The sequence below is a fragment of the Pan troglodytes genome, chromosome 19, assembly GCF_028858775.2.
Source record: "Pan troglodytes isolate AG18354 chromosome 19, NHGRI_mPanTro3-v2.0_pri, whole genome shotgun sequence".
Taxonomy (NCBI): domain Eukaryota; kingdom Metazoa; phylum Chordata; class Mammalia; order Primates; family Hominidae; genus Pan; species Pan troglodytes.
The window spans coordinates 81,668,405-81,689,100 of record NC_072417.2 but is presented as its reverse complement, the minus strand read 5'-3'; the positions used below and the strand labels follow the sequence as shown (position 1 = coordinate 81,689,100).

Genomic DNA, 20,696 nt, shown 5'->3' with positions numbered 1-20,696 from the left:
AATGTAGCATAGATTCAGGGGCATGACAGGAAACAGAAAATAAGTGCCAAATGAATAGAGCCCACCAACATCATGCTTTACCTCCAATAAAGCACAACTCAGAGTCAAAATGAAGGGAGAAATATCGCTGGCTTGTGTAAGGAAGCAAGCAGCCAGATAAACTTATAAAAACATGCTTTCTGCTAAGATCACAGAAGATCTTTTTCTAACTGATTATGCTGAGCTGGGGAGCATGACGCAAAGATAATAAACACGTTTAATTTGAAACAGATGGAAATCTGGTCAGTTCCCCCACAGGTTCTTTGACTTGGGGGCCTTTAAAAAGCATTCTCTTCTCTTCAACATTTTATGAGTATGATTTTTAAGTGCCAGAATTTGTTCCCAGGGAGGGCATCTCAGCTCACCAGCAGTCACTGGAAAACTATGCATCTTGACAAGGCATGGCTTACTTGAGTCCTGTGGGCTCACATCATTTGCATATCTTCTTGATATGATAGATGGGAATGCTGAGCTACAAGTTTATAAACGAGAATCCCAAAGCGAAAGAAGCATTTTCAGATTCTTCAGTGGGACACTGGAGAAATGTATAATAACCTATTTATTGAGCATAGATTTCCTTAGTGTTCCAAAATATGCCTTAGGGTTGTCAGTTCAAATGTCACAACTTGCTAAAAAAGTTGGCGGAATCTAATGAACAGACACAGAGCAGATGTTTTTCCAAGCTTAACAATTTTGTTTTCCTAAAAAAAACTGCCCAGCTAGTCACAACTGTGCAACACATAAACCGCTTAAGCTGAGTCTTTTCAGAGGAGTAAAAGAACCATCAGAAATGAATAGAAGCTTCAAAAAACACAACTTTGGGCACCAAATTGAAACTCAAATGAAAAATGATGCATCTTTTTTTAATCTGGATGACATGAGAAAATTTCAGGTTTCTATCCAATATGGATGAGGATAGTTCCCATGTCTGATGTGAGTATGAGGCTCCAGTTGGGACTCTATTATTAACCATTCTCTTCTAATTATCACCTCCAGGATCCTTGTTTTCAGATTAAATTTCTTTGGCTCTCAGGGAAAAAAATATATTAAACCTATCAAATATGTTGCCACTTAGTGCTTCTGTAGGTGGGCTACCCACAAAATGCCAAAGCAACGTCATGGCCTGTTGTCTGAGCCCTTACTATGCAGCAGGACACTCTTGAACAATCCCAAACACAACCTTCTTGGGTGAAGAAGCACACCCTTGACTTTCTGCTCCTGACTCACTCTGGTCATCACTGTGGACTTGAGGTTGATTAAAAATGCACCACTATCAGCCGGGTGCTGTGGCTCAAGCCTGTAATCCTGACACTTTGGGAGGCTGAGGCAGGCGGATGACTTGAAGTCAGGAGTTTGAGACCAGCCTGGCCAACATGGTGAAACCCTGTCTCTACTAAATATACAAAAATTAGCCAGGCGTGGTGGCACAAGCCTGTAATCCCAGCTACTCGGGAGGCTGAGGCACGCAAATGGCTTGAACCTGGGAGGCGGCAGTTACAGTGGGCTGAGAACAGGTCAGTGACCTCCAGCCTGGGTGACTGAGCAAGACTCTGTTTCAAAAAAAAAAAAAAAAAAAAAAAAAAAGCACCACTATTAACTCTCTCTTCTTCATAGTTAATATTTAGAGTCTACAGTCTACTATCTATGTTTCCTCTCTACCTTCATCCAATACTTTGTAATCCATCCATCTATCCCTCCATCCATCCATCCAACAAATACAAATTGAGCATCTACCTTTTGCCAGATATAGTACTACATGGTAGGGGTACATTGGTGAACAAGGTTTGCAGAATTCTGACCTCATGGAACATATAATCTAACAGTGGAGATAGGCATGAAAACTGACCATTACATATAGCACAACTGGTCATTACTAAAAATATATAAATGAATAATTAACATAATGTGAACTGAAAAACAGAAAATACAGTCTAACATGCAGTATGTTGACCCTACTTACTCTAAAATGAAATACTTTGTTGTCACCACTGGAAGCATTAGTGTGGAAAACCTGTTCTCCAATCGTCTTACTATTTAGAAGAGTATTCCCACTTAATGAGACTATTAAGTGGGAATTACTATCTTTTGCAAGAATAAGCTGACAGTATTCTTTCTTTCTTTTTTTTTTTTTTTTTGAGTCAGGGTCACTCAATCTGGAGTACAGTGTCACCCAGGCTATAGTGCAGTGACGCCACCATAGCTCACTGCAGCCTCAACCTCCTGGGCTCAAGTGGTCCTCCTGCCGCAGCTTCTGGAGTAGCTGGGACCACAGGCATGCACCACCACACCCAGCTAATGTTTCAGCTTTTTTGTAGAGACCAGGTCTCGTTATATTGCCCAGGCTGGTCTCAAACTCTTGCCTCAACCTCCCAAAGTGCCTGGATTACAGGTGTGAGCTGCCGCGCCCGGCTCATTTCTTTCCTTTCTAGATTAAGTCATTTTTCATGAAGTTGGGGGTTCCAGTTCAACATCTTCCTCTTGTGACCCCATGGTGGGTCACCCACTGAGGTTTGTTGAGTCACTCAGCACATCACACCTGAGGGTGGATGTTTCTCTGTCCAGATTTCTCCGTGAGAGGAAGGATGGGAACAAGAGGCAAGAGGGCCGGCCTGAAGACGGGCACTTGCCTCCCAGTCAGGCGTTGCAGAAGGGGGAGGGTGCCTGGAGCACTGAGGACAAGACAAAGGAGGCAGGAGAAGATAAGGCTGCTGAACAAAGCCCTTCTCTCAGCAAAGCAGAGCTGTGTAAAGATGCAAAGGGTGAGGCCAGCCCAGGGCTGCAGACCCAGCCCTGGTGCATTTCAGTTTATGAAATGGAGCCCTGGAGCTAGGGCCTTTTGGGACAAGGCCAGAGCCAATGTCCTAGGACAAGACAAAGAAAAAAAAAAAAAAAAAGCCAGGCACGGTGGCTCACGCCTGTAATCCCAGCACTTTGGGAGGCCAAGGCAGGCAGATCACCTGAGGTCAGGAGCTCGAGACCAGCCTAACCAACATGGAGAAACCCCGTCTCTACTAAAAATACAAAATTAGCCATGTATGGTGGCAGGTGCCTGCAATCCCAGCTACTCGGGAGGCTGAGGCAGGAAAATCGCTTGAACCCAGGAGGTGGAGGTTGCAGTGAGCCAAGATTGTACCATTGCACTCCAGCCTGGGCAACAGGAGCAAAACTCCGTCTCAAAAAAAAAAAGTTGTAAACAGCAAGTCCGCAGAGCTACTACTACCCACGACTGGAATCTGGCTTGAAAACTCTAATTCTCATATTTAGGTATTATCTGGTGTTGGGCCAAAGAGGACGACTGCCAATAAAATCAAACCTGTGCATGCCACTAGCTCAGTAGCTGCATACGGCATCCTGGGTCCTGGAGACTCAGCCCCATCTTCTCAATGAGAGAATCTGATCATTTGAAGGAAATGTAGAAGTCATCACCTCCAGGGACTAGCTTGATTCTGGCCAAGGGCCCCCCACTCTTTGTCGCATTTATTGCCTTTGTGTCTGTGGAGTTGGGCTCCTCCCGGTTGGGTTCAGTCTCCAAGCTTAGCAAACCACATATCTGAGCCCCAGGCACATCCCATTAAGGCAGGGAGCAGTCACTAGCCAATGAGGCATCTCTTCAAGAGGAATGAATCAGCTGGGGATTTGGTGTCTAGAGCAGCAGGCCACAGTCATGAGCTGATGCACAGAAAGGCAGCTGAGCTGTCTGGAAGCATGTTACCACCTCTCCTCTTTTCTCGTCTTGTAAATTTTTTTCTCTTTTTTCCGCCTCTCTTTGTCCCTCCTCCCCTGCCTAACCTATTACCTAAGGAATCACCTATCCTTGCCATGGCTCTCAGAGCTCTGACTTACTAACCTGGGGTTCAACACACAGAGGAGCCTGTGCTCTCTATGCCAAGAGAGCTTGGGAAGGCACATAGGCAAGTCGTCTTTGTGTTTCCATTTCTTTCTCCAGCTAAAGAAATCAAGCCTTTTGCAAATAGCTCTACATGATGTTTCTGCTAAGTGTGCCGTATTGATGGAGGAGGGAAAGAAAGAAGGTGTTTTATCTTTAAGCCTCATTTAGTAAGTAAAATATGCAACCCTTTGTGATTATTAACATAGAGCTATTACTCCAAGTACTAAAGAGAGTGACAAACTGCAGCTGGCAAAGGGGGGGTACATAAATTCTCCAAATTTCCTCTAGAGCTCCAGTCACATACAGTCAGAGAGGGTTTTTAGTTATGCAGATGCTGTGTGCTTTTTGGAAATCACAGTTTCGATTCCCTGAAGTCTCAGCTTTAGTCACATTCAGGCCAATGAAAGCTGTCAAGATGTGAATTTGTTAAGAGAGAGTTTCGAAATGGGTCTTTTGCGAAGCCCAATCTTACCATCCAGAACTGAAATTAGCTATTAAGGAGAATTGCAGTGTAGGGAAAGAGAAGAAAAGAGATGTAGCAAAAGTGATAGGAGAGAGAGGGAAGACCCTTGATCTCAGGATAAAGGCCTTGGCCTTGAAGCAAAGCAAGGGCAAAATCTTCACTGCAGAGTTCAGAGTGAGATGCAAACTTCAAAGGTATGTGAGAGAAACGACAGGCCTATACCAGGCTGAGACACTTTCCAATGGTCTGCATATGAGCCGTGGCCTCGCCAAACATCCCTACGCAGCTATGTTGGCTCCGTTATTTTCTTTCAGCCTCCCCAGTTTATATTTCTCTCAAGTTCTGTCTAGAGATCAAAGTTCCTTTTGTTTTTTCTATTGTTGTTGTTGTTGTTTTTAACCTCCATTTCAGATATCAACCAAATACAGAGCCAACTAAGACACAGAAACTTTAGAGAGAGCTTAGGACACAAAAGTGCATTCATTCTGTCATTCAACAAATGTTTGTTGAGCACCCACTATGTGTCAGGCACTGTTCCGGGTGCTGAAAACTCGTTGGTGACTAAAACCAAGAAAGATGATCCAATACACTAACACAGGGAACTCATTAATGGGCTCCGATCCATCATTCTCCAACTCATCTCCAGCCTTACAGAGCAATGTTGGGAGGGTGAATTTGATCACCACTCCCACCCACATATGGTCCAGTCTGTGCCAAATAAATCATTTCATGAGAAAGTGAGTTCTTGCTCCCTAAGAAAGTATTGCTTTGGAAACATTTACCCCAGGGGCCTGCAGTTCAGAATCCACAGACTGCACCCATGCGAGCTTGTCTGTTTCTTATTTTCCTCCCACTTGAAAGCAATTAGGCTTTTCTTCCATTTGGGGGTTTCTACCCACTTCTGACCCTAAATGCTCAGGAAATTACAAAGCAAGTTTCCCAACAGATGCTTTTACCAGCGTCAGACAGTCTTACACAGCTGCTAATTTGCTCTTGCTACATCTTTCAAGCCTGATGCACCACGGAGGAATAGAGGCTTGAGCTGAATGGCCCTGCTCCTTCCTTATGAGATGCCCAGCTGCAAAAGTAAGGTTGGCTTTCATTGCCTGATGAGGTGCTCCCAACCCATGGAGGTTCTGCCAGGCAAGAGGTCCTAAAAGAGAAAAGCCACAGATATAAGATGTAAAGATTGGCTATGGAGTGGGGTAGTGTGTGTGTGTCTGTGTGTGTGAGAGAGAGAGAGAGAAAGATTCACAAATGTTTAAAAAGAAATTGGCTTTCTTGGAGGTGTGTGGTTTCTACAGCAATTTTTGGAATGTTAGTGCAGAGAATAGCGGGGGCGACTGAATCTGAAGAATCCACAGCCACGCCCCAGTGAGAAAGCCATGTGTTCCATCAAATCTGAACCACAGCCCTTGCATATAATCTGCCTCTGCTTGGGGGTATCTGGGGAAATTTGGAAGATTGCAGATCAAAGGGAGAGCTTGCTTCAATTTGTCCAGTCAGGAAAACACATCTTTCCGACCAATACTGGGTAACTGCACATCCTCCCCAAACGTGCTTGCCAAGCCCAGATGGTTTTTTTGCGTGTTTTTTTTTCTCTGAAAGAAACAGCCGTTTGAAAAAGAAAGGAGACTAGAGAGAGCAAAAGCTCAGAGAAAATGAAGAATCCGCTACATATGTGTTCCGTGGCTTTGTACAACTCACTCCGGATCTTGGTACATCAGTTTTCCCCATGCAAAATGGAACTCATTATACTCAGAGTATCAAAGAATCACAAAGTTAGTAGAGATTTCAAAGGTTGTAGTCAGTCAGACCAGGCTGTAAGAGCCTGACACATGGCAGGCACCAATAATTGTTAATTCATCAATTAACAATTAACTAAAAGAAATCAATTAGTTCATTGAGTGAAGAAGCCAACAGGTGAATGCATGCTGGGATCCCTGTACCACATCCCAGCAAGTGGTAGTTCCATATGTGCTTAAATACCCCCAGCAGTGGGACCAGCCACTGAGATGGGTCACTGTGTCTTTGACATATACAGATCCAAATCCCAACCCAAATCCAAATATTGCAACCTGGAAGTTTTTACCATTGGTTCCAATTCCACCCACTGGGACTGAGCCAGAGGAGATTGATCCTTGCTCTATGTGGAAGCCCTTCAGATTTGAAAATAACTGTCACGTCCTCCACTGGGTCCACTTTTCTTCAGGACATTATTCCTACTCCTATAGTCATGGCCCTAAAATAACAAACAGGGTTTTGGTTTTCTGCCCCATCCTCATCACTTTCCTCTTACTGAGCCCCAGTTGGTTGGTCCAGGTGCCTACTGGAGTCAAGCCCTTGAGCTAAATTCAGGGGTTTGGCTGTGACTGGACTGAGGAGAGAAAAGTGTGCTCATCCCCTTCTTGTTCCATAATATCTGGTGTCTATTGATGCAGATGACGTCTGATATGGTTTGGCTGTGTCTCCACCCAAATCTCATCTTGAATTGTAGCTCCCATAATTCCCATATGTCATGGGGGCACCCAGTGGGAGGTAATTGAATCATGGGGCCAGGTCTTTCCTGTGCTGTTTTCGTGATGGTGAATAAGTCTCACAAGATCTGATAGTTTTATAAAGGGGAGTTACCCTGCACAAGCTGTCTTGACTGCCACCACGTAAGACATGGCTTTGCTCTTCCTTCATCTTCCACCATGATTGTGAGGCCTCCCTAGCTACGTGGAACTGTGAGTCCATTAAAATGGCCTTGCTGGGGTATACATTGGTTACTGCCCACTTGTCTTACCCCAAATCCCTACATATTTTCTAGATCTCAAGTGAACTCTCTCTCAGGCAAGGGGTGTTCAAAGACAGAGAGCAACTCTTTCTTGGGTCTTCCCTGCCTCAGTCAAAATTAGACACATTAGGCCTGATGGGCAATTCGTTACTCTGATTAAATTATATTTTGGCCACACATTCCCATACCATACCAGGATACTTACTTCCCACAAGTCAGTACTGAAGAAGAGAGACATCCCTGTCTCTTCTCCTTTCACACTGATTATATCTCTAGAAAGGGATCTTTAATAATAAAGTTGTCAAATGACTTCTTGCATATGTTAACATCTGATGGCTCACTGAGTATTTTCAAATATTTGGGAAGGTACCTTATGAGGCAGGTTTTTACATCAGCTAGAATTGCATTTGGCCTGAAGGGATAAAAAGAAAAAAAAAAGATCACCAATAGAAAGAGAAGTATATTTCCACCACGTGTTAAGATGTCCAAAGGAAGGCAGGGAAGGGCTGGTGGATGGCTCCATGATGCCATCAGAGACCCAAACCATTCATAGCTTTCTGCTCCTCCTTATCCTTAGGCTCACAGGATGGCTGCTCACCTCAGGACATCACATCTACATTCCAGGTAGGAAGAGGACAGGCAGGTAAAGGGAAAATGAAAAGGAACATTCTAGCTGAGTACAGGAAAATGATAACTTTCCAAGACACCCCTTCTTTACCAGTAGACTTTCACTTCTCACTAGCCAGAGATAGGTCTTACAGCCATCCCAGCATCAAGACAATGAAATGGTTTTAGTTAGAGCACACTAACTTCATCCCACAGTTAGGCTCCTCCTACTGAAGAAGAGAGGAGAATGGATACTGAGTAGGAGGTCTGCCCAAACATTATTATCCCTGTTTTATAGAAGAGGAAATGAAGGCTAAGACAAGTCAAGTGACTTGCCCAAGGTTACACAGCTGCCAGAGGGTAGAGTAGGGTTCAACTACCTTTGAGTCAAAGTCCATGTCGTGGGCAGTTACAGAGTTACATTGCTCATCGGAGCTCACACAGCACCATTCAGCTTATAAATACCTATGGAATGCTCTGGTGCAGGACACCCATGGCCTTTGCACAAGATGATAGAGGGGGTGGTGACCACCTCTCTGAGAAACCATTTAGAAGCCAACACAAGAACACACACCTCTGTTCACAAAAGCTGGCTTTGGCCACCCAGCACAGCCAATATCCTGCAAGAGAGCCCATGTGGCCCCAGTCTGAGAATAACCAAATCTTAAAAGTTCTCTCTATCAATCTCCTTAAGAAAATGGAAAAGCTGGGCTGGGCGTGGTGGCTCACGCCTGTAATCCTAGCACTTTGGGAGGCCAAGGTGGGCAGATCACGAGGTCAGGAGATCGAGACCATCCTGGCTAACACAGTGAAACCCCGTCTCTACTAAAAATACAAAAAAAATTAGCCAGGCATAGTGGCGGGCACCTGTAGTCCCAGCTACTCGGGAGGCTGAGGCAGCAGAATGGTGTGAACCTGGGAAGTGGAGCCTGCAGTGGGCTGAGATCGCGCCATTGCACTCCAGCTTGGGCGACAGAGCAAGACTCCATCTCAAAAAGAAAAAGAAAATGGAAAAGCTGGACTAAAATGTACATTACTAATGAAAGTAAAGCTTAGCTTTTCTTTAAGAAAGGACCACTGTATAATTATGAGGTTTAAATTCTGGATCTGATCAGAAATGTAGGCCAACACCCTCGCCTCTCAGCTGGAGCAAAGCAGATATGGTTGTCACCAGGCGACCACAGCCCCATCTCTTTCTTTCTTAAGGTTTATTTGATGTTCAGTAAATTGGCCTTTGAGGTCCCAGTTGTGATTAAAACAGCCTTCTTCAGTCCTTCTCTTGTTCATGACTGACATACGTACCAACTTGGGGGCACAGCTTGGAGTGTGGATCTGGAAAAGACACCATTTCCACGCCTCTGGCCCTGACCCTCCACATGTGTGGCATATGCTGGCGGCTCCTGCCTCTAATTCCACATCATTGCACAAAGCAAGCAAGACTTTGAATCCACCTTGGTTTTGTCCCAGTTTATAGCTTTCAGAAAGCCAGTGGGCTAGTGCAAATGAGCCTCATTTTATAAATAAATGGTGGCGATGGTGACATGGTTAAACAGCTTGGGGTCAGAAATGTCAGGGTTTGACTCCCAGCTCCACCAGCTCATAATGTGGATCATTGGCCAAGCCCTTTAACCTCTCTGTATCATGACTTTTCCACTGGTGTATTAGTGTTCTATTGCTGCATAACAAATTACCACATATTTAGTGGCTTAAAACAACACCTGTTTATTATGTCATGGTTTCTGTGGGTTGGGAATCTGGGTGTCTTAGCTAAGTCCTCTTACTCAGAGTCTTCTCTGGAGCTCTGGGATGTCAGCAGAATCTATTTCCTTACAGCATTAGTACTCACGGTGACTTGCTTATCAGTAGGCCTCCAATCTCTAACACTTCTTTTAAAGGGCTCACCTGATAAGGCCAGGCCTACCCAAGATAAGCTCCCTTTTGATTACTTTAGAGTCAGCTGATAAGGAAACTTAGTCACATCTGCAAAAGTTCTTCACCTTTGCCATAATATAATCACAGGAGTGATATCCCATCATATTCATGGGTCTGGCCCACATTCAAGGAGAGGGGATTATATAGGGCAGGCACAATAGGGGGCAGAATATTGGCATCGTCTTAGAATTCTGCCTTCTGCACCTTCCTAAAGGAAGATACTAATAGGACCTACCTCATATGGTTGTTTTGAAGATCACATGAGGTGTTCAGTGTAACAGTAGGTACCCAGCAAGCAGCAGCTACTGTAATTATTGTAGCGTTTTTGACTATCTACCACATGGCAGGCCTCATTCTAGGAGCTGGGGATTCAGAAAACTGTAACACAAACCTTGCTCTAAAAGAAATCATGCCATTTCTCTAGCACTAATAGTCTCCACCCAATTCAAAAGTTGGCAAAAAGCAATAAAGCTTTAATCCAACTAAATGACTTTTTTATATAAAGATTCAGGGTTTGCTTGACTTGTTGGAACCACTGCCAAAAATAAAAAGTGCTGACTGTAATCAAATACTGTAATCCACAGGATTATTATTTCCACTCTCCAAAGCCCCCTGGTTTGACTGCTATTTTGCAATCGGAGGAGCAGCTATTTGGCGCTAGTGCTCCAGCATGGGTAAATGCCAACTCAGGGGTGTCTCAGCCTAGGCTGCCCACATCTGAGTTACCTGGAGAGCTTGTCCAGGATCCCACTTGCCAAGACTCAGATGCAATTGGTGTAGAGAGCACCTGTGTGTTGGGATTCTTTTAAACCCCTCAGGAGGCTCCAGCATACCACCACGGTTGAAAATTCCTGCTCTAGCCAAAGCTTGATAGTTTCCCAGTGGTCTGAAAACTGAATTCCCTTTTTAACAAAACTGTTAAAGACATGATAAGCCAAAGAGACATGAGCAGCGATAACACATTTTTCCATTTATTTTCAGCAAAGGGATTGAAATTCAACACATCGCACACCTTTTCAAGCCACTATCGCAGGTCTGGATGTTGAATGTAATTCTGCTACTTTTTGCAGATAACAGCTTGTCTCTGGGTAGAGAAAGGCTGGGATCGTACTGAGAAAAGATTAAATTTCCCACATATCCAGAAAAGCTGATGGTGCTCAGCATGTATTCTGCTTGCTCATCTGATGTTCACTCTGTCACCAAGTATTAAGCACCTACTGTATGTCATGCTTCATGCTGGATGCCAAGGCTTCAAAGATCAGTAGAACCTGAATTTTACCTTAAAGAGACTAGAGTCTAATGTCAACATGCAAACTTGCCTTTTCTATACCAGAGGAGAAATGCTTCTGGCATCAAGGGCATGGAACTAATTTTGAGGTTATAAACAATCTTTAGAATTTGTCTCAATTTGGCTAGGCGCAGTGGCTCACGCCTTTAATCCCAGTACTTTGGGAGGCTGAGGTGGGCGGATCATGAGGTCAGAAGATCGAGACCATCCTGGCTAACATGGTGAAACCCCATCTCTACTAAAAATACAAAAAATTAGCCGGGCATGGTGGCAGTCACCTGTAGTCCCAGCTACTCAGGAGGCTGAGGCAGGAGAATGGTGTGAACCCGGGAGGTGGAGCTTGCAGTGAGCCAAGATGGTGCCACTGCACTCCAGCCCAGGGGACAGAGCGAGACTCCGCCTCAAAAAAAAAAAAAATTTTGTCTCAATTTTCTTTGAATATGTCTTCTCTCTTTCCAGGGTCTCATAACTTCCAGAGAGCAACCCCTTTCCAACTTCCCCTCCTTCTCCGCCCACTCCCCCCAGCAAAAAAAAACCAAAATTGTTATTAAGGATGGGAACTTAAAAATTGCCCAAACTTCCTAGTTATCTCACAAGGAAACAGGGCAACACAGAGCCCCAGCCTCCACTTCTCCCACCCCTCCGAACCCCCAGTTCCTTCTCCCCTACAAAGGAACAGTCTCTACAATCCAGAACAAGTCCTGAGCTAGGTGGGGGCTCATGGCTTCTACGTGCTCAACATTCCCTGCTGCCAGTAGGACCAATTGCAAATGCAGCAGAAAGCAGATGCTTATTGATTTGGGCTTTGGCAAAAACCAAGGAAGCTGGATTCCTCTTTTGAGATAATGCTGAGCCAGTAGCAGCTGTTAGAAACAGGGAGCCGTGTGGACTCTGGTGTCATAAAAGTAAGACTGGATTTGACGTGCCAATTGCCTGGGATCCAAAGGGGAACTTCTCTCCACTCCTCAGAATGTCATATGTTTCTACAAAGACCTGAGAGGCAACCCAAGAGGCAGTTCAGCTGGAAGGAAACCAGAATTCCTGTTCAGACAAAATGCTCTCCTAAACCCTCACCCCCTTCATTTGTATAGTAAACCTTTATGGAGAGCCTACTAGATACAAGATACTGCACTAAACTATGCCAGTCCATCACCTCCCCACCCCCACCAATGAACATTTTTTTAAATATCAGAATCCCACCATGGTCTCAGAATTCAGCGCCTTGGCAGACTCCAGAAAGAATCATCCTGAGTTATTTTTTAAATGCCTACTCTGGTATCTTGAGAAAACTGCTACATTAAGCTTACTTTATTCTCTATTTTTAAATTCTGTTATAGTGGTGCTTCACTCTGGGCTGCTGGAAACATTCAGGAACCACATCAGCAAACACCACCCCCGTTCTCCATAACATCAGCTCCTTCCATCTAGGGAAAAGGAAATGATCCACACCTAAGGTCATAGCTGGCCCAGTAGAGGAAAATGTCAAATAAAACCCAGAAATGGAGAGTCGCCATTATTTACCCCTTTGGTGCATATGTGTAGGGGAATAAACAACTCTCTCCATTACATTACATTACATTACATTACATTACTCATCCAAAACATTAGGAAGTCAGATTGCATTACACCCCTGAAAGCTGGCCAGTGTGAAAATGAGTGCTTAAGGGACATGAGGATGAAATTGTTTACTCTAGGAGTTAAGGTCTGTTTTCCTCTAACAGAGAGGGGCCGTGTATCCCTAAGTTGGTTTAAATGTGGTCATAAAGTCTAGAATATGACCTGGAAGACTTCAAGGTCCCTGGAAGCCACAGATTTCATAATGGAGTTAGGCAGGCAAGTCCAGGCTTGGTTCTTTTCAGACTTATAATGGACCAGTTATCTAGCCTGAAAATGGATTTTGAAATTGCTGGGAAAACTTCAAAATACTCATTTCTATCTTGGAAACTAGCTCCGATCTCCTTACGACAGGAGGTGCATTGAGGCATCCCCTAAGGCAGGAATCAGCAAACTACAGCCCACAGGCCAAATTTGTTCTACCACTTTGTATGGCTTGTGAGTGAAGAATGGTTTTCCATTTTTAGATGGTTGACAAATAAATCAAATGAACAGTTTTTTTTGACACATGGAAATTATATGGAAGTCAAATGTTAGTGTTCATATGTAAAGTTTTATTGAAACACAGCCATGCCTACTCATTCACATATTGTTACTTTTGTGTTCCAACAGCTGTGTTGTATAATTGCAACAGAGACCACATGGCCCACAATGCCTACAATATTTGATACCTGGTCCTTTAAGAGGAAGTTGATTGACCCTTGCACTAAAGTAAAAAAATAATAATAATAATAAGCCTGTACACATACAGAAAAATGAGAGGGTCACATAATTTATTCTTTAATTATCTAATTAAACAATCCTATTGTAGCTCCTAATTATCTTCTCCACTCAGTAAAACCCCCACAATGAGAATCAACTCATGTGGCATTAGCAGAGCAACTTACCAATAATGCACCTGGCAAAGAGACTTTTCCACCATGTTTCCATGTTCATCACATTCTCAGAACTTCTAGAAAAGCATATCAGAATATCAGGTAGATTCTGTTTATCTCCTAACCAGAGTTTTCATTCTTGGCTATGGGCTGGGGGTCTGCTTCCTTCTCAGCTGCACAAGCCTCTTTCTTGTTATGCTGTAAGGTCAGGCACCCCTAATCTCGCCATGGAAGAAGTGAGTGCCATATATGGAATCCTACAGTGTGGCATTTCTCTCCCTGCTTCCTGGCAACAGATTGGATGCTGCCACTTTCCCTGGGACCTGTTTATCCACCATTAATCTCTTCAAGTCTGACCACCAACAAACCTGTGGGATGAAGCTGGGAATTGTCTTCTCCAATAGCAAAGAGCTTCCTAATGCATGACGTAAGTCTTTCAAGGATCCCTTTTTATCTCTTATCCTTTGCAGACTGAGAAGTGACAATGTACCCTATACAGGGGTGGGCTGAGTAAACAAGGTGTTGTGATAGACCAAGACCAAAAAAGCAGGAGTAAGGGGTTTCAGTTCACCACCATCCCCACTCTCACCACCCCCACCCACCCCCGTCACCTCTCTGCCTCCGTGTAAGGGCAGCTCGGGGAGAGAAACAAAGCCCTTGAAGTCAGTCATAATGCACAATAAACCTCTCCAGCAATCCTCAAAAAGAAAAAAAAAAAATAAGAAATTCTTAAACTCGAACGGTTTTCTGATATTCCTAATGATTTTTTCCAACCCCCTGGGCACCCCTGTTCCTCTTCCATACCCTAAATTTCTGCTCCATGTTGACTACATACGCTGTTATGAGTCTCATCCCCTGATACCTTATCCTGTAGTTACTAGGTTCATTTTGCTTTGTGTGAAAGAGGCATTTTGGAAAAGTTTGGTATTATCCTAACTTTCTTCCTATTATGTTAAAATCCAGAAACGTCCTCCTTCAAAACTTAGTCGTTTAATGTGACAAACTCCTGGTGAGCACTTCCTACATGACATGTAATTCATGTAGAAAGATAAAACGCAGGCATCGTTCTCAGGGACCTTGGAGTCTGAGTGGGACATTATTAAGTATCTCTACTTGATCACTTACACAAGCAATGAATCAACTCGGGGACACAGACCCTTGAAGTAAATGGTGTGGAAGCCCGGAGGAGGAGGAGCTAATTCTGATTTGGGGGCCAGAAAGGCCTGCAGTAGAGGTGACACTTCACTGGAAGTCCAAATTAGGGTCCTGAAAGATGAATAGGAGTGAGGCAGGAGGAGGCAGGAGAGCAATGGGTGGAGGGCAGTGAGTGATACAGCCAGAAGAAGAGATACATGCAAGCTTCAGCTCCTATAGTAAAAATGTAATGATAATGGTGATGATGGTGATAGTGGTGATGATGGTGATGGTGATGGTGATGATGAGGGTGATGATAATTATAATGGTGATGGTAGTGATGATGACGATGGTGATGGTGATGATAGTTGTGATGATGACGATGGAGATGGTGATGATGGTGGTGATGACGATGGTGACTCTCCTGAAGAAAGGCAAGATGACAAATCAGGGGAAAGAGAAGAGCCAGAGAAGTCCAGGGATGGAGGCCTCTCTCATGTTTCACTGCAGGCACAGCTCTGCACTAGGTCAGCTCTGAACCAATCAGAATGACCAGTTGGGCTGGCCCCTTTGAGGTCCACTGGCATCAAGCTGCTGCTCTTCAAGGTGAACTCTGGAAACTACCTTTTTTGGAACCCAGTCTCCAACCTGACGCTGCCTAAATTAATTTAAACTTGATGCAAGAGAGTGACAGCCCTTGGGAAAATGTTTGCTTTCACTTTGCTGGGTCTAAGTTTCCTCATCTGAGAAGGAGGATATTTGATCTCTGAAGTCCCCGATGACCTCTGATTTTTGCCAGCTCCTCTGTCTCCTGCCTGCCTCCAGAGCTTCTATCTCAGTTCCTGTCTGGCATCTTTATGGTCAATGCTGGAAGAAATAAAACAACACACATCTTTGTTTCCTGCTGTGTGGGAGGCAGGAAATGGCCTAACTCCCTAATTGCCATGAGGTTCTTGTGGTGTGTCCAGCTGCCCACTCCTTAGCACACCCCCACCCTCCCAGGTGTCTCAGCCAGAAAGGAGGGCACGCTCGGCCATCAGAAGCTGGAATCCATTCACCACCACCACCAGTTGCCAACCACACCCCTGGCTGTGTGGACTATAAAATAAATCAAGATGTGGGTAGAGGTAGCATTTGCTGAGCCTCCTCTGAACACAAGGCGGATGGTCAAGCATGGCTGAGGAAGGTTTTCTGGTCAAGAATCTAGGCTGGGCATCATTCTCCCAGTGACCACACGTGGACAGAACAAGAGCAGGTATGAGCTCCAAGGGAGAAACTGATGTACAAGCCAAATTTGGGCCTCTGTGGTCAGTCCAAATGAGCTAGACCAGAAGAGAGAAACTAGTTGAGAGTGAGATAGTCAGGAACTAGGAAAACCAGCGGAGATCTGGGGTCAAAGCAATTGGAAGCCAAAGTCTGGTGCTGCTGGAGCTGTGGCCCCCAGCACAGGAGTTGCTGTTGGTAAACCAACCTGTAGACCTGTCCTGGGCAGGAGGCTATTGTTAAGGAAGACTTCCTGGTTGGCAGAATTCACTGGGCACCCTATGTTGGTGTCTTTCCTAGTGGAAGGCAAATGGGGTTCCTTTGCTTCTCGGTTTCTAATAGAGGCAAGATGAGAATTGCAAGACAGGACCCCTCATCACACATCAGATCCTACCTCCTGCCTCTGGGAAGAATGACTCTCAACCCATGACATTCTCGTCATGCCTTTTTTTAATGTAGATCATGAAATCTCATGGCTATAAAAAGATCTTAATCAATAATGCACTGCAGAAATGAGTGATGAGGCAAGGTCTCGTAGTGAGTGGCACAGTTAGAGCTAGAGCTCAGTCCCAGGTTCCCAGCAGCAAATAAGGGGATGGCTCTTGGGTCTGCCTCCCCAAGGCTACAGAAAACTTTGTGTCTGCTTCCCCAAGCCTACAGAAGACTAAGAAAGATAAATGGAAGTCCACTAATAAACGAGAGGCGTGAACAAGAACCGCCTGCTTTAGAAAGTACACCTTGCCTTGGAGTGGGCACGTGGTACTTGATAACCACATGCTATCTGGCTCCTCTGCAGGCACTGCAGGTCTGCCCCAGCAGGGCCCTTTCCAGCGCTTCATGAACAAGAAGGTGGAGAAGAGACTAGCCGGCTGGAAGGAGCGCCGCAGTCTCTAAGGAGACATTGACGTGCACAAGTACTATCAGTCTGGCTGGTCTTCACCCCTTTCCAAGCCCTCACCACCACGGTGAGCCCTTCTTTTGTAATATGTTTTGCAACCCAAATTCTTTCTCTTTTGAGAAGTGAATTAGTTCTGGCCGCAATCATGCTGAGAAACATATGACCCTAAAACTGAGTGGCTTGCAATAGCAAATATCAATGCTTCTCAGTCATAAGAAGGTGAGAAGCATTCTCTTCCGCTTCTGTTCACTGCAAGCTCACAGAGCAGAAGAAAGTCAAGAGCTGAGAACGGTAATCTCATTTGCCACAAGAGACTAAATCTAGCCCACTGAAGGACAGTGACCTGAGGTTTAGGGGAAAATCTGAGAGCAGACAGCTGCAGCTGTGGTGTTCAGAGACACAATCATTTCAAGGAGAGGAGGAGATCTGGGGAAAAGGGAGGTTTTTGTGATATAAAGGAAAATGGTTCTGGTTCCCATTCCTCTGTCTCACCTGCGATTTTCTGTACCCAAGTCAATTCAGGCAGGGCTATTCTGAAGTCCATTTCTTTAAGACTATTACTATTATGTTTTTGTGATACTTTCTATATATACATTCTTGTGATTCTAAAATTTGAGCATGCATGTGAATCACTTGGAAAGCCTGATTCAAATACAGATTCCCAGGCTTGTAGTGATTCCACTTTGGATGGTCTTGAGTGGGGCCTTTAAATTCCCTTTTTTAACAAGTCACTATTCACCACCTTTATGCATTATTACTCAGTCAGTGCTTCCCAACCTTGTGCATGTCATAGCACACACAGAAAATGGCATATTTTGGACGGCACACTGGAGTGAAATGAGAAGGTTGCTAATGGGGCTAGACAACCAGTGCCGTTGAGTCTGAAGGGAGCCAGTTTGTTAGCCCCGCTGTAACCCATCCACAGCTCAACGATGTGCACTGCAACCCTGTCAGGAGCTCCTGCTCATCAGCACTTCTCATCCTTTTCTGAACATCAAAATCACCTGGGTTATTAGACACACTAATGTCCAGGCCTCACCCCAGATCACAGCTTATATCTGAAGCTCTGGGGCTGAGTCCCAGCCATCACATCAACATGTTTTAAAGTTCCACTGGTAGGGTGACCACTCATCCCAGTTTCCCAGGACTTACTTTCACACCTTTCCCAGGACTTTCCAACTTTTAGCACTAAAAGTCCTGGTTTTAAAACTGAAAGTCCCAGGTCCTTGGAAACTGGGCAAACGATGGTTGGTCACCCTATCCACAGGTGACTCCAAGGTATAGCCAAGTGTGAGAACCACTGCTCTCTGAACTTTCTAGAAACTAGCCCCAATTCTTCATATCACAGGTAGTTGCTGCCCATCTACCCAATCCCTGGCCAACATTCCTTGCACATGTGCATGTGTGCAGCCCAGAGCTCTGCATTCTTGAGAACCCAAGAATGGAAATCCCAACTCTTCCTTCAAGGAGCTTCTCATCTGCTAGGGAAACTGAGCCACATGCCAAAATCATGCTACAAACACAAATACAATTAAATGTGAATGAGAAAAAGAGTTCCATGAGTTGACAGACCCAGAAGAAGAGGGTTATCCAAATTTGAGCTGCCATCTGCTAAATCCAACTCCAGAAGGTCTTGCTAAAGAACAAATTATCCCGATAGAGACATTTTCTCCCAGTCACAGTGACACTTGGAAACAGCAGTTGTCCCATGTATTGTGAGTAGTAGTACCCATGTATAGAGTTCTTACTACATATTAGGTATAACGCTAAAGACTTCACACATACTTCATCCTCATGACCTCCACCATATTACCATCATACACATTTTATAATGAGAAAACAAAGTCAGAGACATGTTAAGTAATTTGCCCCGAATTCTTATTAGTCACTGGCAGCACCAGGATTTGAACCTGGTATTGTGGAACAGGTGTTTCCAATCCCCACGCTCTATTTTATTGCTATTATTCTGTGCCTCATAGGACATGCAAAGATTGGTGCTTCCCTGAGACCTGCCCACTAGTCACCACATGCAGACAATGGACACTTCACACCTCACTGATGTGAACCTCCAGGATTGACCCTTGTCTTCCACAGAGCTGGATTTGTGAAAGGATGACAGCAACCACAAGAAAAAGAAATCAGTGAGCCACATTAAAACGCCTTTATTCCCTGCAACAGTTAAAGCAACAAAATCTAATGACATGAAATAAACACTGCAAAACTGCATTCTGACCCCTTGCTGCAAGGTTTTTCATTAAAACAATTAGAGCCCACGGCCCCAAGAATGCTGAGACACTTTCAAACTTGACAACATTTAGATAACTGGAGGAACACCAGCATCATGCCTCTGTGTGAACATTTCGGAGAGGGTGAAATAAATTAGGACCTGCAATACAATTGGAACTGAATCCTCAATAAAAACACCTTCCTCAGAAGTCTGAATATGGGCTGAGGAGATGGTTATATTTCGATGAATCAAGGACCCCACTCTTTCCATTTTTCTGTTCTACCATCCTCAGAGTACTGGATGGTGACCTCAGGTTTTGCTCTTCATGGTCATAAGATGGCTGCCACTGCACCAAAAACCACATGCTCAAAGGGTACATCAAACACTGGAAGGCTGATGCTTTTCCTCATGTTACACGTGCGCGCACACACACACACACACACACGCACACACATACAAAGAAGGAGAACCTCTCCCAGGAGCCACTCAGAAGATTTCCCAGCAATTCTTGGCCAGAATAGGGTGGCTCGCCTATTCCCTAACTACAAAGGAAGCTGGAAAAACAAGTACTGGGCATATACTGGGAGGCTAGTTCTACCATCAGGAAAAGAAAGTAAGAAAATGGCTGATGAAAAAGCAATTAATATCTGCCCCCAGTGGGAGATTCAGTAGTTTGCATGTCAGATCATTACAATGAGAAATTTTTATTTATGCTGAGTGAAAATCTGCCTTTTTATAATTTCTAAGCATCAGTCCCAACACTGCATCTCTGAGAAGGTGGCTCCACCCTAAATAATTTTTATTTTCCTTTGACATTTAAAAGTAATACATGCCAATAATAAAAATTGCTGAAAGGTATAAACGAGAAAATAATTACCCAAAATCTTACCATTTAGAAATAAGTTGTGTTTGCCTCTGAGAACTTTCAGACCTTTTTTTCAATCTCTTGTCCCTATTTATAGTGTTGAGGTTGTCTTTGGGCTGAGAACTCTTTTCCATAGTTTTTATTAGGGAGTCTTCTTGGAACCATTGCCCCATAACTCTCAAAGGATCATCCAGTCCACTTCTGGGTCCTGTGGTCCACTTCCGGGTCCTGTGGTCCACTTCTGGGTCCCCTTCCAGGAGGCTACGGTTACAGAGGCTATGGCATCCATTTGCATTACAACACTGTACCCAGGCGAGCGCCCATCCTCCCCTTGCTACAAACTTCTGCACAGACTAAACAACCCCCCAAAACAAAAATAAAACCTATTCCTTCTTTTTTAAGAAAATCATTAACCTTTTTACTAGATTCATGGAAAGCTTAGCCTTTTTCTTTTTTTAACATCATCATATTTATTTCTGAACTACATATACGCGGAAGACACCATAATTTCCCTACTTTTTGGCACGTGTCGTCTTTCAATCTGAGGTAAACAGTTCCCATTGAAGCTATGTTGGCTTCTTTAATAATTGCCTTGTTAGTTTTCAATTTGCTGTCATCATTTACAATGACACAGGCAGAATTTTGTATTTTCCTGTTTCCCATTCCTCATCAGCCAAGGGTCCACAAACTATACAAAACTGTTTTTATAAATAAAGTTTTATAGGAACACAGTCATGCTCAATTGTTTACACATTGTCTGCGGCTGCATTTGTGCTACAATGGCAGAGCTGACTAGTTGCCATAGAAAGCGTATGGCCCACGAC

At 44.3% G+C, this 20,696-nt stretch overlaps 1 long non-coding RNA gene across 3 annotated transcripts in view; it reads left to right on the top strand.

Moving 5' to 3' along the window:
* The window catches only part of LOC107969307 (uncharacterized), a 42,024-nt gene extending 23,012 nt beyond the window's left edge, over positions 1–19,012 (top strand). For 2 of the 3 annotated variants that reach the window (XR_001711060.4, XR_001711059.4), the window contains 5 exons: positions 3,986–4,095; positions 7,748–7,794; positions 10,690–10,741; positions 13,782–13,912; positions 18,760–19,012. This is a non-coding gene — a long non-coding RNA (uncharacterized LOC107969307). The remainder of the gene's footprint in view (positions 1–3,985; positions 4,096–7,747; positions 7,795–10,689; positions 10,742–13,781; positions 13,913–18,759) is intronic. The other variant, XR_001711061.4, reaches the window with a different exon arrangement.
* Positions 19,013–20,696: the final 1,684 nt, after the last annotated feature.